The 17633-nt window shown below is 40.7% G+C and overlaps 1 protein-coding gene and 1 non-coding gene across 6 annotated transcripts in view; one reads left to right on the top strand and one right to left on the bottom strand.

Annotated features, from left to right (window-relative positions):
* Positions 1-17633, bottom strand: part of SIK3 (SIK family kinase 3) — a 217436-nt gene that overhangs the window by 172220 nt on the left and 27583 nt on the right. The gene's annotated exons all lie outside the window — the stretch shown is intronic.
* Positions 11979-12083, top strand: LOC125917375 (U6 spliceosomal RNA). Its single transcript, XR_007456172.1, has one exon. It is a non-coding gene; the product is annotated as a U6 spliceosomal RNA (small nuclear RNA).

The following is a 17633-nucleotide window of genomic DNA, read 5'->3' as shown; positions in this document are numbered from 1 at the left end:
GGGGGGGGGGGGGGGGGGGGGGGGGGGGGGGGGGGGGGGGGGGTGATGGACATTGAGGAGGGCACCTGTTGGGAGGAGCACTGGGTGTTGTATGGAAACCAATTTGACAATAAATTTCATATTAAAAAATTTAAAAAAAATAGTTTAAGAAAAAATAGGGAGTGGGAGAAAAAAAATGAAAAAATGTCAGTCACTAAGAACATCTATGTTGTACTGATTTTCTTTTTTTTTTCTTTTTTCTTTTTTTTAAGTCAAATGATTAAGTTGGCCCAGAGGATTAGGTGAGATGATGAATGCAAGACACTGACAACAATGTCTGGCAGATAGTAAGACTCAGTGGATGTTACCTACCATTAGACAAATTGTGTTACTTTCTCCCCATCTGTCATACCTTTATTTAAGTAAGATTAAAGTCTTATTCAGATATGGCAGTATGATTTATTTCTAAAACGCACATATAGCTCAGTCTGCCAAAAAATAATGTTCAGGACAGCTACCGTCTTATCTTGGTACCCATTTCTATAAATATATCATGACTTTTACACCATAGACATACAGATTAATTTGAGAAAAAAACCAAAAGGTTTTTTATGCAAACATGGCAAAAATAAGTATGACAATGGTGAAAAACATATTTGACACCTAGATGAAAAACCAGATTGAATTTACCTTTTAAAAATTAACAAAAATAGGGGCACCTGAGTGGCTCGGTCAGTTAAGGTCCGACTTCGGCTCGGGTCATGATCTCGAGGTTTGTGACTTCGAGTCCCATGTCAGGCTCTGTGCTGACAGCTCAGAGCCCGGAGCCTGCTTTGGATTCTGTGTCTCCTTCTCTCTCTGCCCCTCCCCCACTTGTGCTCTGTCTCTCTAGATCAACAATAAAGAAATGTAAAAAAATTAAAAATAACATAAAAATTTAAAAACTAAAAAAATAAAAATTAACAAAAATACCTCTAATTCCACAGGTTAAAAAAGCCTATTGAAATTTTCCTTTTAATTCATTAATGAGACAAGACTTCTCTCTCCCAGTATCTATGAAAAAAGATCCGGGAGGTTCACATCCAAGACGGAATGGCAAGAACTTCAGCCAATCGTATTTAACAGGTCAGAACCTGCTTTGTTTAAAATACTTCTTGAGTTCTCTGTGTGTTAACAAATTTGCATGGAATTGAAGAGAAGTTTATTCCATCCTTATCTGATCTGCTTCTACCTTTACTCTGCCCACTAGGGTTATAGGGCACTGAGCAGTTACCAGTCCTAAGTCTAGCAGAGTTATGCCCTTTCCCCGAAAATCTCTTGCCTCACTTGGAGCTCAAAACATAGGAAACCTCAAATACACGTTCTGCCACACCAGGCAAACAGGTACCACTCCAAACCACAACACGATACTGGCAACTGGAGAATAAACGTTTTTGAAATGTAATTCACGTACTATAAAATTTACCCTTTGAAAACGTACAATTGAATGGTTCTTAGTATATTCAGAAGACCGCGCAATCGCCACAACTGTCTAATTACAGAATATTTTCATCACCCCAGAAAGAAATGCTACACCCATTAGCAGTCACCCTCCTCCCTCCCCTCCCCTCTCAATTCCCCCGTAGCCCCTGGCAACCACGAATCCACTTTCTGTCCCTACGGTGTGTGTGCCGGTGTGCCGATTCCACACATTTCACCTAAATGGAATCATACAACGTGTGGCCCTCTGTGTCTGGCTTCTTTCGTTTAGCATGCTGTTTTCAAGGTTCATCCGCATTGCTGCATGATCAGTACTTTACTCCTTTTAATGGCTGAAATATATTCCACTGTACAGAAATACCACATCTTGTTTATCTGTTCATCAGCTGATGGGCAATGAGGTTGTTTCCACTTTTTGACTGTTACGAATGATGCCGCTATGAACATTTGTATACATGTTTCTGTGTGAACGTATGTTTTTGATTTCTTGGGCATATACCTAGGAGTAGAATAGCTGGGTCATATGGTGACTCTGTGTTTGACTTCGTGAGGAACAGCCAAACTGTTTTTCCAAAGTGGCCACTTTATATTCTGACCAGCAGCGTATGAGAGTTCCAGTTTGGAAACTGGATATATTTTCCAAAATAGCTTCTTTACAAACCTTCTGCCTTCCTTTAAAAAATGAGCATATGAGGAAAATAAACTTCTTTATTTCACATTCCAATGTGTGTTTCAACAACTAGCCTGTTTTATAAAAACATGATCTCTAGGAAGAACATGAGCATTAAAAGAGAATACAAATGGCATGGTTATAAAATACTGAAACTTAACCAACACACTAGAATGTTCACATCTCGTAAGTGAATACTACGATTATATACCCATTCTACTTTTGGAAATGTCTCTTTTGAAATTACTTCCAAGGCCAGTTCATAAAGGCAGATAAAATCGGTCTTCTGATACCATATGGCCATACCCTTTTCCTTTTAAGGATCAGACACCATACCAATCAGCTTGATCACCCACCTAATTTGTTTTACAGACCTGAGTCCAAATGATTCCTGACCACTTCCACAAATCCAATCCAGCCTTAAAAAAAAAAGGAACGAACAAACATGTTTTTTTTTTCCCTTACCACTGAAAATATTACTCAAAATGGAATTTTAAAATGTTTCTTATAGTACAATTACACAAGATATCATCACTGGGGTAAGCTGAGGGAAAGGAACACAGAACACCATGTACTGTTCCACAATTTCCCGTGAGTCTGTAATTATTTAAAAATAAAAAGTTTTTAAAATACAGATCTGAAAAGAGAGGCAAGATTTCAAAAGGAACATGGAAGGGAATGGAACACAATGGAAACTACTCCAAACGGGATAAGAGAAGAAAACGCAGTTCGTATTACAGGAATCACCACTAGCCCAGAGAAACCACAAAGTGCATTCTAGGGCACAGTGGAAGAGAAGGTAGAAAACATAACAGGAGTCAGACCATAGAGCATCCTGGATGTCAAACTACAGTTTGGAACTTACCGGGTATACAACGAGGGACTCTTGGAGGATTTTTCATAATGCATGAGAAAAATAAAAGTAGGAATTTTGCCAGATTAATATGGCAGCAGTGGAGAGGACAGACTGGAGGGAAGAGCCCAAAGGCAGAAAGATCAGTTACCGTTACAAAAGCCCAGGCATGGCAAGGTGCTAGGGGTTGGCAGTGGAACCAGACCATATGGAGCTTAATGACTTGATGCTCTGGACTTGTCCATAAAGATTCATCTGTGGGGGCACCTGGGCGGCTCAGTCGGTTAAACGTCTGACTTCAGCTCAGGTCATGATCTCACAGTTTGGGAGTTCAAGCCCCACACTGGGCTCTCTGCTGTCAGGGCAGAGCCCACTTCAGATCCTCTGTCTCCCTCTCTCTCCGCCCCTCAGATGCTCTCACAAGCACTCTTTCTCGAAATAATGAACATTTAAAAAAAAAAAAAAAAGAAGAAGACCTGGGGCACATGGGTGGCTCAGTCGGTTAAGCATCCGACTTCAGCTCAGGTCATGATCTCGCGGTTCACGAGTTCGAGCCCCATGTCAGGCTCTGTGCTGACAGCATGGAGCCTGCTTTGGATTCTGTGTCTCCTTCTCTCTCTGCCCCTTCCTCACTCACACTCTGTCTGTCTGTCTCTCTCTCTCTCTCTCTCTCTCTCTCAAAAATAAGTAAACATTTAAGAAAAAATTTAATAAAAGATTCCATATCTGGCATTCATTGAGATCATGCTTACAATAAAAAAATCTTTCTCTGAATCACTAAAAGGGAAAAGTTTTAACATTTCATTCTTCAGCAGGTTTATAAGAATAAAGTTAAAAAGGCAGAAACAGCTCTACCCATAACCAAAAACACAAAACAAAACAAAACAAAACAAATCAGGTCTGATAGCAAGTGGACTTTCTAACCTTGGACTGTGTCCCTTTAAGCAAATGACATTAGGGGCCCTCTTCTACTTGGGGAGAAACTTCCTCCAATGACAGCACGCTATCAGCTGCATTCTGCCCACTTTCAGTGGGAAGCTTCGCTGTAATAGTAAATTTCTGGTTGAAGAGCCCAGTGAGGTCCTATACTAACAGTTTTGTGTCTCTAATGCCATAGTTTCAGAGAGCAATCACTTCCAGAGATGTGAGGTACTGACTGCTGAAATCCAGGAGGATCCAGGGTTTTATTATCGGCTGAGCAAACAGCACAACTGATTGAGTGTTTACTGAGGGCCCGCTGCGGACTGGATACTGATGACCCAGATGATTGCAACAGTCCCGCCTTCAAAGAAACAACAGTCTACTGGGAAACATACATAAAAAAGTCAATGTAATACAGAGCAGTTAATGCCATTACAGAGGCATGGAAGCGACGCTTTGGTGATGATGATAATAATAACAACAGCCAGTATTTATGAAGTACTTAGTATGTACAGGCCCTATTCAGAGCATTTTTCCTATATTAATTCACTATCCTCACAACAAGACTAATATTATCCATTTTTTACAGATTGGAAAACTGAAGCACAGATAGGTGAACAACTGCATCTCAGTTCTCTGCAGCCACATTATTAACCAAGCCAGTCTGGCTCCTGTAACTCAGGGATCAAACTACCCACCTCACTATACTGCTTCCTGATGAAGGACTAATTACTGTTGCCTGGAAGGGCAGTTCAGACAAGGGAGAGCAGAAGACAGTAGATGGCATCTTTGAGACCCACCACTGAAGGGCAACCAAGCATCCACCAGACGGACAAGGCGTTTGGGGGAGAGGGTTGTTTATTTGCAGAAAGTGGCTGGGGAGACAGCACTCTGAGCACCAAGAACGAAGGAGGAGCCATAACAGGAGGGGCCAGGCATAAGATTCTAGAGTATATGGTGCAAAGAATAGTCAGAAGCATAATCTTCTCCTGGAGGACGCCTGGGTTCCAGGATCAAGTGATGAGGCCATAAAAGACTGAGGTGTTATGGGCCTTGCAGGCTTTCTATCTCAGGTAAGAGGGGCCTGTCTCAGGCCTTTACCACTGAGTGGTGTGAGCAGATCTGCGTTCGATAAAGATAAATCTGGATGAGAGGTGGAAGGTGGCCCAGAGGCCAGGAGACCAATTAGGAGGTTACACAATAACTCTGTCAAGAAACGATAAGGAGTGGATGAATGTGAGCAGATGCCTCTGAAGTGGACTCAACAGTACTTGGTGACTAACTGCCTGTGGAGGATCAAGAAGAGAAGGCAAAGCGGAGGCTCTCGTTCTGAGCGAAAGGAAGACTGAATTTTAAGAGGAAGAACAATAACATGGATAATAATAGTAATAATGGCTCTAGTATTTCTTTTTGGTTTGTTTGTTTTTCAAGTAAACTCCAGCCCCGAAGTGGGGCTCGAACTCGTGACCCCAAGATCAAGAGTCTCCTGCTCTACCAAGTTAGCCAGCCAGGTGAATCTCCCTAACACTTCTTAAGCTATTATCATGTACCAGCGCTGTGCTAAACATTTGTACAAGAACGAGCTCATTCAATGTGAATAAGGTACGTTCTTTCAAAAATGGAGAAACTGAGACTGGAAGAAAATAAGTGATTTATTTGAGGCCACGGTCACTAAGTACTGAAGCCAGACAAAGATTTGCACTCAGAGTTTAAAGCATCTGGAGAAGTATCCACTGGTGGACCTCTAGCAGGCCACCGAATGTGTGGACTTGAGGAAAGGGGGAGGGCTAGAGGTAGAGTTACAATGGCAACACGACTACACTACTGTCATTACTCCTATTGCTATTATTTATTAAGCCCTTGCTGTAAATGAGACACTGTTGGATGTTTTACATACATGGTTTCATCTAATCCACATAATCCTAAAGTGGGTCCCACTACTCTTGTTCTTACAGAAAAAGAAACCAAGAAATGAAATAAACCGTTCAGGTTGCTCAGACAGAAGATAATGAACTCACACTCAAATGCAGGTCTTTGTGATTCAGAAGAGGGCAGAGAAGTGGGGCAGAAGCCAGGTAGGGAGGGTGTGCCAAGGACTGAATTCAGAATACAATCCCTTACAAACCAGGCAGAGGAGCAGAGTAGGAAAGGGGTTTAAGAAGTAATAGTTTGCCAGGGGCGCCTGGGTTAGGTAAGTGTTCAACTCTCCACTCTGGCTCGGGTCACGATCTCACAGTTCGTGAGTTCGAGGCCCGCGCCCAGCTCTGTGCCGACAGCGGGGAGCCTCCTTGTGATTGTCTCCCTCTCCGCCCCCTCCCCACCCCCAGCTCATGCCCGCGAATAAAAACACTTTTTTTTTTTAAGGGCAGTACACCAGTGAAGAAAAAGCAAACACAGAAAATATTCCTGTTTCAAAAACAAATAGGAAATCTTTAAGGGAATAGGGTAGTTAGTGTCAAATGAGACACAGAACTTAGAAGTCGAGTTTAAGTTAGGTTATAGAATTAGCAACAAGGCACTGAAAACCCTTCCCAGAGCAGTTAAGGGAAAGCTCTGGGCCGGCCCTAAGCTTGCAGTAGGCACAGAAGAAAAAGAGATGACGTAGAAGCTTAGTGGTAAAAGAGAGGTTCTGATAATAAAAGTAATAATGCCTCTAATATTTCTTAAGCTATTATTACATAGCAGCGCTATGCTAAATACTTTTACAAGAACGATCTCATTTAATGGTAATAAGATCAGTCAACTTTTTCTCTAGGCCTGTGGGTCACACACTGTCCCCTATTTTCTTTTTTCTTTTTTTTTTTTTTTAACTACGCTTTAAAAACATAATAAGCGTGTTAGCTGAGTTACACAGAAAACGGGCCGCAGGACAGGCTTGAGCAGCTGGCAGTAGTTTCCTGACTCCTTCTCAGGGGGTGGTGGTTAGCAGCAAAGACTCTGCAGTCAGACTGACCGCATCATTATCCAGCCCTCACTCTCCGGGTGACCTCGGGCAAGTCCCTTAGCTTCTCTGTGTCTCAGTGTCCTTACCTGTAAAATGGGGATAACCACAGGAGCTATGTCTGAGGGTGTCACCAGGAGAAGTAAATCCAAATCAAGTACTCCGTTGCTAAGAAAAGTCTTATTGATGTGAAGGACTTGCCAGAGGATGGGCAGACAGGAGAGAGCCAAAAGAGAAGGGGGGATATCAAATGGAAAAGGACTAATTAATTTTGTTCAAATCCCACAGAAGAAGCGGAGGGACAGGATCAGGACACTACAGGTGAGCGCACAGAGAACAGGCTCCGTATCCTAACTGCAGCTGAAAGGATAAACTGGTTCAGGGAACAGCCTGCCAACTGTCACGTGCGCACGTCTTCGGATCCCTTCTCCTTTTCTAAAACTTGGCTGTGCATATAATATCCACCCGAGCAAGGATGAAGCTATGAATGCAAGTGTTCCCCTGCAGCAGTGCTGGTAAAAGGAAAAAATGAAGTAACAGTCCGTCGGTGGCCAAAAGGTGCACATCTGCATACCTGTGACCTGTCGGATGTGGTCATTGGGAAGAAAGAGATAAATATGCTGATGTAGAAAGGTTTCTCTAGTTTCCTAAATTTTCTTCTTTTATTTTCAGATCACTGGAGAGTCGCCTGCAAGCATAAAAAGGAATACAGAGAGATCCCACGTACCCTTGCCCTGGTTGCCCTCAATGGTGACTGCTTGCAAAACTACGGTTCAATACTGCAAGTTAATTTTTAATATAAAAACAAACATAGACTAATGTGCATATTACACGCACTCCCTTTTGTGTATTTTAAGTGACCATACAGTTTGTGCACGTTCAAGAAAAGATTATCATTTCACCACCTCTGGAAAGTGAGAAAGGTGCGAGAGGGAAAAAAGGCAGCACACTTCACGGACATTTACAATCGTTCTTATTTGCAAAGTGCAAATATTACTTTCAGGACGCAGGAAGTAGACAGGTGGCGGGATTCAATTTTGAAATAAGTGGGAGCACCTACTGTCTCGATCCAGGGGGTTTGGTGCGTGGAAGGAGAAGGGACGAAAACTGAAGACGCTCGCACCAAAGCCTCTATTTACTCAAGTCAGCAGAAAGGGGGATTCGTTCTGTCACAGACTACTCACTGCTGGGCTCTGTTCTAGGCACTGGAAAATCAAAATTTAACCAGACAGGGGCAGTCTCTGAACTCAGGAACTGAGAGGCCACTGAGAAAGGTGGACATTAACCAAAATGACACAATCATAATAATCGTTACAGTACAGCACAGTTTAGAACAAGGGCTCCGAGGCCTGACTGCCTGTGTGCAAATCCCAGCTCCACTGCCAAACAGTCACGTGACTTTGGACAAGGGACGTAACGCTCTGCACTTCAGTTTCCTCACCTATAAAATGGGGACAGTTATAGGTCCTATTTATTTACCCATCTAACCCATAGGGTTGCTATGAAGACTTAAAAAAAAAAAGTCTGTATATATAAAGTGCCTAAAACAGTTCCCGGCACACAATAAACATCATGTGTTTGCTATTATCATTGTGGTTAGTCTCATCACTATTATTATTTCAGGGGGAGTCTATGCCTATCTTCAGGCAAATGGAAGGTCAGGAAAAGCTTCCTTGAGGAAGCGACATATAAATGAATTTCCAAAGATGAATAGGAGTGAAACAGCACAAGAGAAAAACTCTCTGGCACAGGGGAAAACATACACAAAGACCCTATGCTAAGAAGGAGTCTGGCACGTGAAGAATTTGACAAAAGGCCAATGAAGCTGGGAGCTGGGGCTCAGAGAGGAGAGAGGAGAGAGGTGAGAGGCTGGACAACCAGAAAGGGCATGTTAAACTTAGGAATTTTATCTTTATCTGAATAACAGAAGGTATTATAAAAGAAATTTGTTGGTTTTTCTTTTCTTCTCTTTTCTTTTTTCTTTTAAGATCACTTTACTGGACTATGGAGTCGTCTGTGATAGAGGGAGGTAAACATGAGCTTACCAAAAATGGGTAAAGATTTAGAAAGAACAGTCATTCTGGTGAAAGAGAAAAGAAATCAACTACAGACAAGAAGACTACTAAAGGGAATCACAAACACAGATGAGGGTAGAAGTCATGAATTAGCAATAGAACAAATAAACACGATTCAATCATTTCTTCAGGCCCTAAAGCAGGAACCCAGAAAACGGGCAGTATTGTTAATCCACAGCTGGAGATGTGCGTGGCAGATGGGAGAGAAGAACAAAGGTGCAGGACTGAGGATACTTCTGACTCACTGAAAGTGACCAACTGTGTCCACGTGAACAAAAGGGATGCCAGGAAGAATGTCACGAATTTGGAGACCGGCAGGATTTAAGGGGCTGGAGGCCTCAGTGAAATCAGAGAATCGAGTTTAGCAAACGGCAGAACTAAAAAGACAGGAAATTGTGTCCAGAGAGCAAAATTTCCAAATATGTGATTTCAGAGGTGGAAGTCTGACCTGCTGCAGGAATAGATTGCTACAGACAAGCAGAGGAACAGATAGCCACAAACATCAAGCCAGAACGAGATTAGAATGTTGGACAAGCAATCAACATAAACATTAAAGAGACAAGAGATCATGGAAGGAGTAAAAGTAAACTACTTACAAAGATTAGGAATTAAATATCCAGTTAACGTTTTTAAATACAATGCCATAAGGAATGTATTTTTAAGTATCCACAATAAAACAGGGATGCCTTGCTAATAACAAAGCTTCATCTATTCATTTAGCCAGAAAATTTTCAAAGATTCCCCGAAAACCATTCCCGAAAAAAAGCTCTCAGAAAGACAAAAAGGGAAGGAAACTTTCTCAACTTGATGACTATGTGTCACAACTCAAGGGCAAGCATCATCAATAATGGTAAAAACTAAAGACATACACAACCCAAAACCTGGGAGAAAATCTTTACGAAACATCCATCTGACTTAAGGACAGGTATCCACAATACACTAAGAACTCTTAGAATGCAACAACAAAAAAACAAACAACGGAAGGCAATTAAAAAATGGGCAAAAGATCTGAACCTCACCAAAGAAGATACACACAAATAGCAAATGAGCATATGAAAAGATACCCACCTCTTCTGTCACTGGGGAACTGCAAATTAAAAAAATGAAATACGGGTATATCCCTATTAGCACGGCAAAAATCCAAAACAATGAAAACACCAAACGCTGGCAAGGACGTACGGCAACAGGAACTCTCATTCATCGCTGGTGAGAATGCAAAACCATACAACCACTTTGGAAAACCACTTTGGTGGTTTCTTACACAACTAAGCATCTACTCTTACCATATGATCCAATAATCACGCTCTTTATATTTACCCGAATGAGTTGAAAACCCAGGTCTACAGGAAAGCCCACACGTGAATGTTCAGAGTAGCTTTATTTACATTTGCCAAAACTTGGAAGCAACCAAGACGTCCTCCAGTAGGTAAATGGATAAACTAGGGTACATCCAGATAATAGGATAATATCCAGTGATAAAAAGGACAGAACTACCAAGTCTGCATTTTTTTGACATCTTCTTTTTTTCAGTTTTTATTGAAGTTCCAGTCAACATACAGTGTAATATTCATTTCAGGCGTACACCATAGTGATCCAACAATCGCAGACAAGACCCAGGACGCATCATGACAGCACACTCCTTAATCCCCACCACTATTTCACCCATCCCGCCCACCCACCTCCCTTCCAGTAACCAGCAATCTGTTCTCTATAGTTAAAAGTCTGTTTCTTGCTTTGCCACCCTCCCTCTTTCTTCTTCCCCTTTGTTTGTTTGTTTTGCTTCTTAAATTCCACATGAGTAAAATCGTATGGTAGTTGTCTTTCTCTGATTTATTTCACTTAGCATCATACTCTCTAGCTCCATCCATGTCATTGCAAATGGTAAGATGTCATTCTTTTTTTATGCCCGAGTAATATTCCATTGTGTGTGTGTGTGTGTGTGTGTGTGTGACCATCTGTGCACGTGTGTGTGCCACATCTTCTTTATCCATTTATCAGTCAATGGACACTTGAGCTGTTTGCATAATTTGACTATTGTAGATAATGCTGCAATAAACATCAGGGTGCATGTATCCCTTTGAATTGATATTCTTCGGTAAACACCTAGTAGCACAATTGCTTAAATATGCATTTTAATAAGATCCCTCAGGTAACTTCTATGCATATAAAATTGAGAAGCACTATATTAGGTGGTATTATTATCATCATAACTATTTTTCAACGTTGTCACTAAAAAAAGAGCATAAACATTGGGAGAGTTCAAATTATTATTCGCTGATGATTATGGTTAGTCTACCTTTAAGAAGAGAGGGAGAATCAACTGTAAAAGGAAATTTTGAAACATTCTCTAAAGTGACAGTAATTAAAACGTGCAGTACACATACACGGATAAGTACTCTTTATCAAGAATATATGTTGAGAGGTGCCTGGTTAGCTCAGTCAGTGGAGCATGTGACTCTTGATCTCAGGGATGTGAGTTCAAGCCCCATGTCTGGTATAGCGATTACTTGCAAATAAAATCTTTTTAAATAAATTAAATAAATAAGAAAGGGTATATGTTAACAAGAGAATTTCAAATAAGTATATAAGTAACAAATTATTAGGACAACTGGCTACCAATATTTTTTTTGAAAATCCAGATCCTTATCTCACATTATACTGAAAATATATTCCAAGTGGATTAAAAACCTAAATATTAAAAATAAATTTACAAAGCACTAAGAGAAAATATGGGATATATTTTTTAAGTTTATTTATTTTGAGAGAGACAGAGAGAGAGTGCAAGTGGGGGAGGAGCAGAGAGAGGGGGACAGAGGGCCTAAGGCAGGCTCTACGCTGGGAGCAGACAGCCCGATACGGGGCTCAAACTCACAAACCATGAGATCATGACCTGAGCTGAAAGCAGACTCTTAACTGACTGAGCCACCCAGGAGCCCCTAGAGTATTTTTAATGTTCAAATAGGATACCATAAAACTCCTAAGTATACCTCTCCTGAGGATACTATAAAACCCAGAAGTCATACTGAAACTACAGTTTAAAAAAAAAAACAAAACCTTTTAGTGCTCACCTCGGCAGCACATATACCAAAACTGAAACAATTCGGAGGATGAGCACGGCCCCTGCATGGGGGTGACACACAAATTCATGAAGCAATCTGCATTTTTTATAAAGACAGGTAATAATAAATAAATCTTTTAAATAACAAGAAAAAGCACAAAAGTTAAAAGTTAAGACAAATGCTATGAAAGAAAATACTGAGCAAAGCATTAATAACCTTATAGGACTTTTCTCTTTTTCTTTTTGTGTTTTGAGAGAGAGTGAGTGGTGAGGGGCAGAGGGAGAGAGAGGGGGAGAAAACCTTCAGCAGGCTCCAAGCTCAGCAAGAGCCCTACTCAGAGCTCGATCCCATGACCCTGGAATCGTGATCCGAGCCGAAATCGAGCGCTGGATGCTCAAACAACTGAGCCACCCACGTGCTCCACCTTATGACTTTTCAAAGGTCTGACGCATGAAGAAGAAAATAAATAATAATCTTTCAAAAAAAACTAAGAGAGGGGCGTCTGTGGGGCTCGATCCGTTAACCATCTGTCTGACTCTTGATTTTGGCTCAGGCCATGATCTCACGATTCACGGGATCGAGCCCCACATCGACAACGCAGAACCTGCTTGGGATTGCCTCTCTCCCATGCTCTCTTACCCTCCCCAGCCCCTCAAAAAATAAACATTAAAAAGAAAAAGCTAACAGAAAACTGGAGGTGGGGAAATAAAATAGATTTTATAGACTCATATGTAAAAAGACTAAATTACAAAAGCTGCAATAGCACAAAATAAAATAAATCCCTAAAGGGGTACCTGTGGCTCAGTCTGTTGAGTGCCCACTCTCGATTTCGGCTCAGGTCATGATCCCAGGGTTGTGGGATCGAGCTTCATGTTGGGCTCTGGGCTGAGTGTGGAACCTGCCTGGGACTCTCTCTTTCCCTCTGCCCCTCTCTTGTGCACTCTCTCTCATTCACTCAATCGATCAGTCAGTCAATCAATATGCTTTAAAAATAAATAAAATAAACCCCTAAAATCTACCTATAAATATGTGCATGTGCACAGCCAAAGATACAAAACATATGCTAAACTGATCCTAGTGCTTATCTCTAGAGTGTAAAATCAGGAATGGAAAAAGCACTTTGCTTTTTTCTTTATAAATTGCTATAAACTGCACTCCAAACAAAGAACCTGCTCTTTTTTAAACTTACCTTCGTTCAATTATGAAAGGAAAAAGTAGTGAGTGATAGTCTTAGCTTAAAAGGCCAATATTTTCATAGGAATCACAAGCTTCCTGGTTTTCTCAATAAGTACTTAACTCCCTAAGCTTGTAACATTTGGAAAATATATTTTTGTTATCAAACATTTCCTAAGAATCCTTGAAGTAAAACTATGCCAACTTCTCCTCCCCAAATGGACCACAATGTTCAATTTCCAGTGGCCCTCTGTTCAAAGCTACGTCCAACCTAATTTCAAAAGCAAAGTGTCTAAACCGGGCAAGAAATTTAGCAACGTAACACAGAATATCGAAATGGAAACCACATGTCCAAAATACGCCTAATAGTAACAGACAGCAACTGTTTAAGGGTAACTGCAAGTAACTCCATATTCGCTTCAGTTTCAATTCTGAATCATTTCTCGGTCACCAAACTAGGAAAAAAAAAAAAAAATTGAGCCATTTGTCATCTCTGACTAAACACAGGCTTCAGCCCTCAAATCACTAAGGGTAGAGAAGTAAATGCCCTTGAGAAGACGGCCAGTGGAAGGGTTTTTCCAGAAAAAGTGGTTCACGTACACAGCAGGAAAATCTTGTACTGTAGGGACTCGGTTACCACCTTAATTCCCTCAACCAATTTGAAACTACTGGAAGTAAATGACTAAGAAGTAAAACATATGAGAAAAGATGAAAAAAACATTCCTACATATCGAAAGCACATGAAGTGGTTCAAGTTTGCTTTTTAGTTGCCTTTGTTAAAGTTAGAATATTAAATTATTTCACTCTGGATGAATCAGAAACTAGCTTCACTGGTTTCTTACAACGTATTTAAAATTTTCAGCTGCTATAATGAACCACGACTCAGAGGGTTTTGGGGGTTTTTTGTTTGTTTTTACCACTTATACTTAACAAAATGTATTATATGTGGGTCTCCCCAGTACTATTCTTCACATCACTGGACACGAATTTATTAAAGTCATAGAGTAAAACTGCCCGTCCTTGGAACAGAACACACTCTCCTTTCCCTAAAACTGTCACTCAAACACGTTTAAGCTAAAACCATCAGTAGCCATATCTCAGAAGATCTGAATGTAACTACAATGAAACCATAAGCGAGTGAGGGTGGCATTCCCCCACAAAGGCAAGAAGAGATTCATTATCTCCCACCACACAGGTAGCAGGCAAGGTCTCTCAGTTTCTAGAGCACCCCACTACTCAGGGCAGCATCACTGCTCAATCGAAATTCAGCTGTCCAGATACTTGCAACCAAAACAAACTGCGGCATCTAGTTTCTTTTTTTCAAAAGGTAAACGATCCCTCTGGCCTGATTTACTAATAAAGATGTGAGTAAAGAGAAATGACCAGGAGGCACCTGGGGGGCTCAATCAGTTAAGCGTCTGACTCTTGGTTTCGGCTCAGGTCGTGATCTCACGGTTTGTGAGTTCGAGCCCCACATTTGGGCTCTGTGCTGACAGCACGGAGCCTGCTTGGAATTCTCTGTCTCTCTCTGCCCCATTTTCTCTCCCTCTCTCTCTCCCTCTCTTCCTCTCTCAAAATAAATAAAGTTTAAAAAAAAAAAAAAAAGCAAGCAAGAAAGAAATATTCAGGAGGACAGCATACCCAGATCTTAAATTCTTAAGGTTCTTAAGATTCCTCACCTTTTAAGAGAAAGGCCTTGTCAGTAATGTTAGAAATTGCACACTCAGTGTCTTGTATTCAGTCAAAACAAAAACAAAAACAAAAACAAAAACACCTCTTCAGGTGCACTGATAACTTTGCCAGTGAGCATGGTAACACGAAGGTCCAGGAAAAGTGTGCGATAAGAGTGCAGCGTTAAGGATTCACGGAAAGAGGGGCGCCTGGGTGGCTCAGTCGGTTGAGCTTCCGACGTTGGCTCAGGTCCTGGTCTCCTGGCTACTGAGTTTGCGTCCTGCGTCAGGCTCTGTGCTGACAGCTCGGAGCCTGAAGCCTGCTTCGGATTCTGTCTCCCTCTCTCTCTGCCCCTCCCCTGCTCATACTCTGTCTCAAACATAAATAAACGTTAAAAAAATTTTTTTTTAATTCACAGAGAAACAGGTCAAGAGAAAGACTCAAAACTAAGGTCAAAGTCCTTTATTATTTTTAATGTTGAAATCACCTCTGCACTGAGACGCAACCTTCCTCTTGTAATTTGTCAGTAACTACCAAAAACATTTTTTAAACAGCTCCGAGGGCTTGTTTTATCCAATTTATAACACACTTCATTATCATCAGAGAGAGACCAAAAATCATAGACCCCAATGCCTTTGTAATTATCTCTTGAAGTATTTTAAATGGAAACAGCATACTATTTATTGTGTCCTGATCCTAACTTCTTTTTCTTCACTCTTGAAGAAATTTAGCTACAAGGTATTTTACCCTCAGTAGTAGTTCAGTATTTAACAATAGCTTACATTTCTTTTTACTGATAAACACTGCCACAAATTAGGATTAACGATATGATTGAGGAAGTTCTCACAATGAACTTTATGATCATTAGCTACAACCCACATCTTCTACCAACAACAGCCCCTTCAGAAAAAAAGGTCACCTTAAAATAGAACTTAAGTTCTTTCCACAGAAAAGGATGGGTAATTAGTAACTAAACAGCTTACAAATTGAGTTCCTTGGAAGCACTCAAACTATTATGAAGTAACGTATCTGAACTGCATTTGACTTTTAATGGCTAGAAATCTTGTTCTAGAGAAAATTCAAAAATCGATCCCACAGAAAATAATTTGTCTCTAGTGATTATTACCTGACATAAAAATGAAATATGGTTTGACTTCTTGCCTTGCTCTGACAAATGACTTTATTACTTTAAAAAATGAAAAGATAGGATAAGGACTAAATTCCAAAAACACAACTCATAAAAGAACAAATGGATCAACTGGAATTCAAAATAAAAACTCTTGCTTTTAAAAGACACTGTTGGGGTGCCTGGGTGGCTCTGTCAGTTGACTGCGAAGCCCACATTGGGCTTGTGGCTGTCAGCATAGAGCCCACTTTGGACCCTCTGTCCCCCTCTCTCTCTGCCCCTCCCCTACTCACACTCTCTCACTCTCAAAAATAAATAAAGCATTTCAGAAATAAATACAAGACACTGTTGAGGGGATGGAAAGATAAGCCACAGAATGGAAGAAAATCTTTGCAAAGCATGTATCTGATAAATGATGTGTGTCCAGAACAAAGAATTCTCAAAACTCAACATTAAAAAAACAAACAACCCAATTTTTAAAAACAGGCAAAAGATTTGAACTAGTGGGGCACCTGTGTGGCTCAGTCAGTTAAGTGTCCGACTCTTAATTTTGGCTCAGCTCATGCTCTCGTGGTTCGTGGGTTCAAGTCCCATGTCAGGCTCTGTACTGGCAGCATGGAGCCTACTTAGGATTCTCTCTGTCCCTCTCCCTCTGCCCTTCCCGCTTACTCGCTCGCTCTCAAAAAATAAATAAGCTTAAAAAAAACAAAAGATTTGAACAAGCACTTCACCAAAGATACACAGCTGACAAGCACATGAAAAGATGTCAATATCCTTAGTCATTGGGAAAATGTAAATTTAAAGCACAAGACAGCATATACAGCTATGAGAATGGCTAACATTTTCTCATCCTAGCACTGGTGAGGATTTGGAGCAACTAGAACCCTCAGATACTGCCAGACAGAACGTAACTTATACAGCCACTTTGGAAGATAATTTGGCAGTTTCTTAAAATGCTAAACACACACCTATCATATGGTTATGGTCATATAACATGGTTATATGACCCAGTGGTCCTGCTCCAAGGTGTTTACCCAAGAGAAATGAAAACCTAAGTCTACCCAAAGTTCCACATCAAGTTTCCAGCAGCTTTATTCATAATGGCCAAAAACTAGAAACAATTCAGGTGTTCATCAACAGAAAAATACATAACCTAATCCTCTTATGCCCACACAATGTAACACTACTCAGATACACCACTCAGCAATGAAAAGTAACAAACTACCATACAGATGTACAGACAACAACAGTGAATGAATCTTTTTTTTTTTTTTTTAATTTACATCGAAATTAGTTAGCATATAGTGCAACAATGATTTCGGGAGTAGAGTCCTTAATGCCCCTTACCCATTTAGCCCATCCCCCCTCCCCACTCCCTTCAGCAACCCTCAGTTTGTTCTCCATATTTATGAGTCTCTTCTGTTTTGTCCCCCTCCCTGGTTTTATATTATTTTTGTTTCCCTTCCCTTATGTTCATCCATTTTGTCTCTTAAAGTCCTCATATGAGTGAAGTCATAGGATTTTTATCTTTCTCTAATTTCCCTTAGCATAATACCCTCCAGTTCCATCCACATAGTTGCAAATGGCAAGATTTCATCCTTTTTGATTGCTGAGTAATACTCCATTGTGTGTGTGTGTGTGTGTGTGTATATATATATATATATATATATATATATATATACCACA

The sequence above is a fragment of the Panthera uncia genome, chromosome D1 (genome assembly GCF_023721935.1).
Source record: "Panthera uncia isolate 11264 chromosome D1, Puncia_PCG_1.0, whole genome shotgun sequence".
Classification (NCBI taxonomy): Eukaryota; Metazoa; Chordata; class Mammalia; order Carnivora; family Felidae; genus Panthera; species Panthera uncia.
Note: the sequence above shows the minus strand (reverse complement) of the source record. Positions and strands in the feature narration are given on the sequence as shown.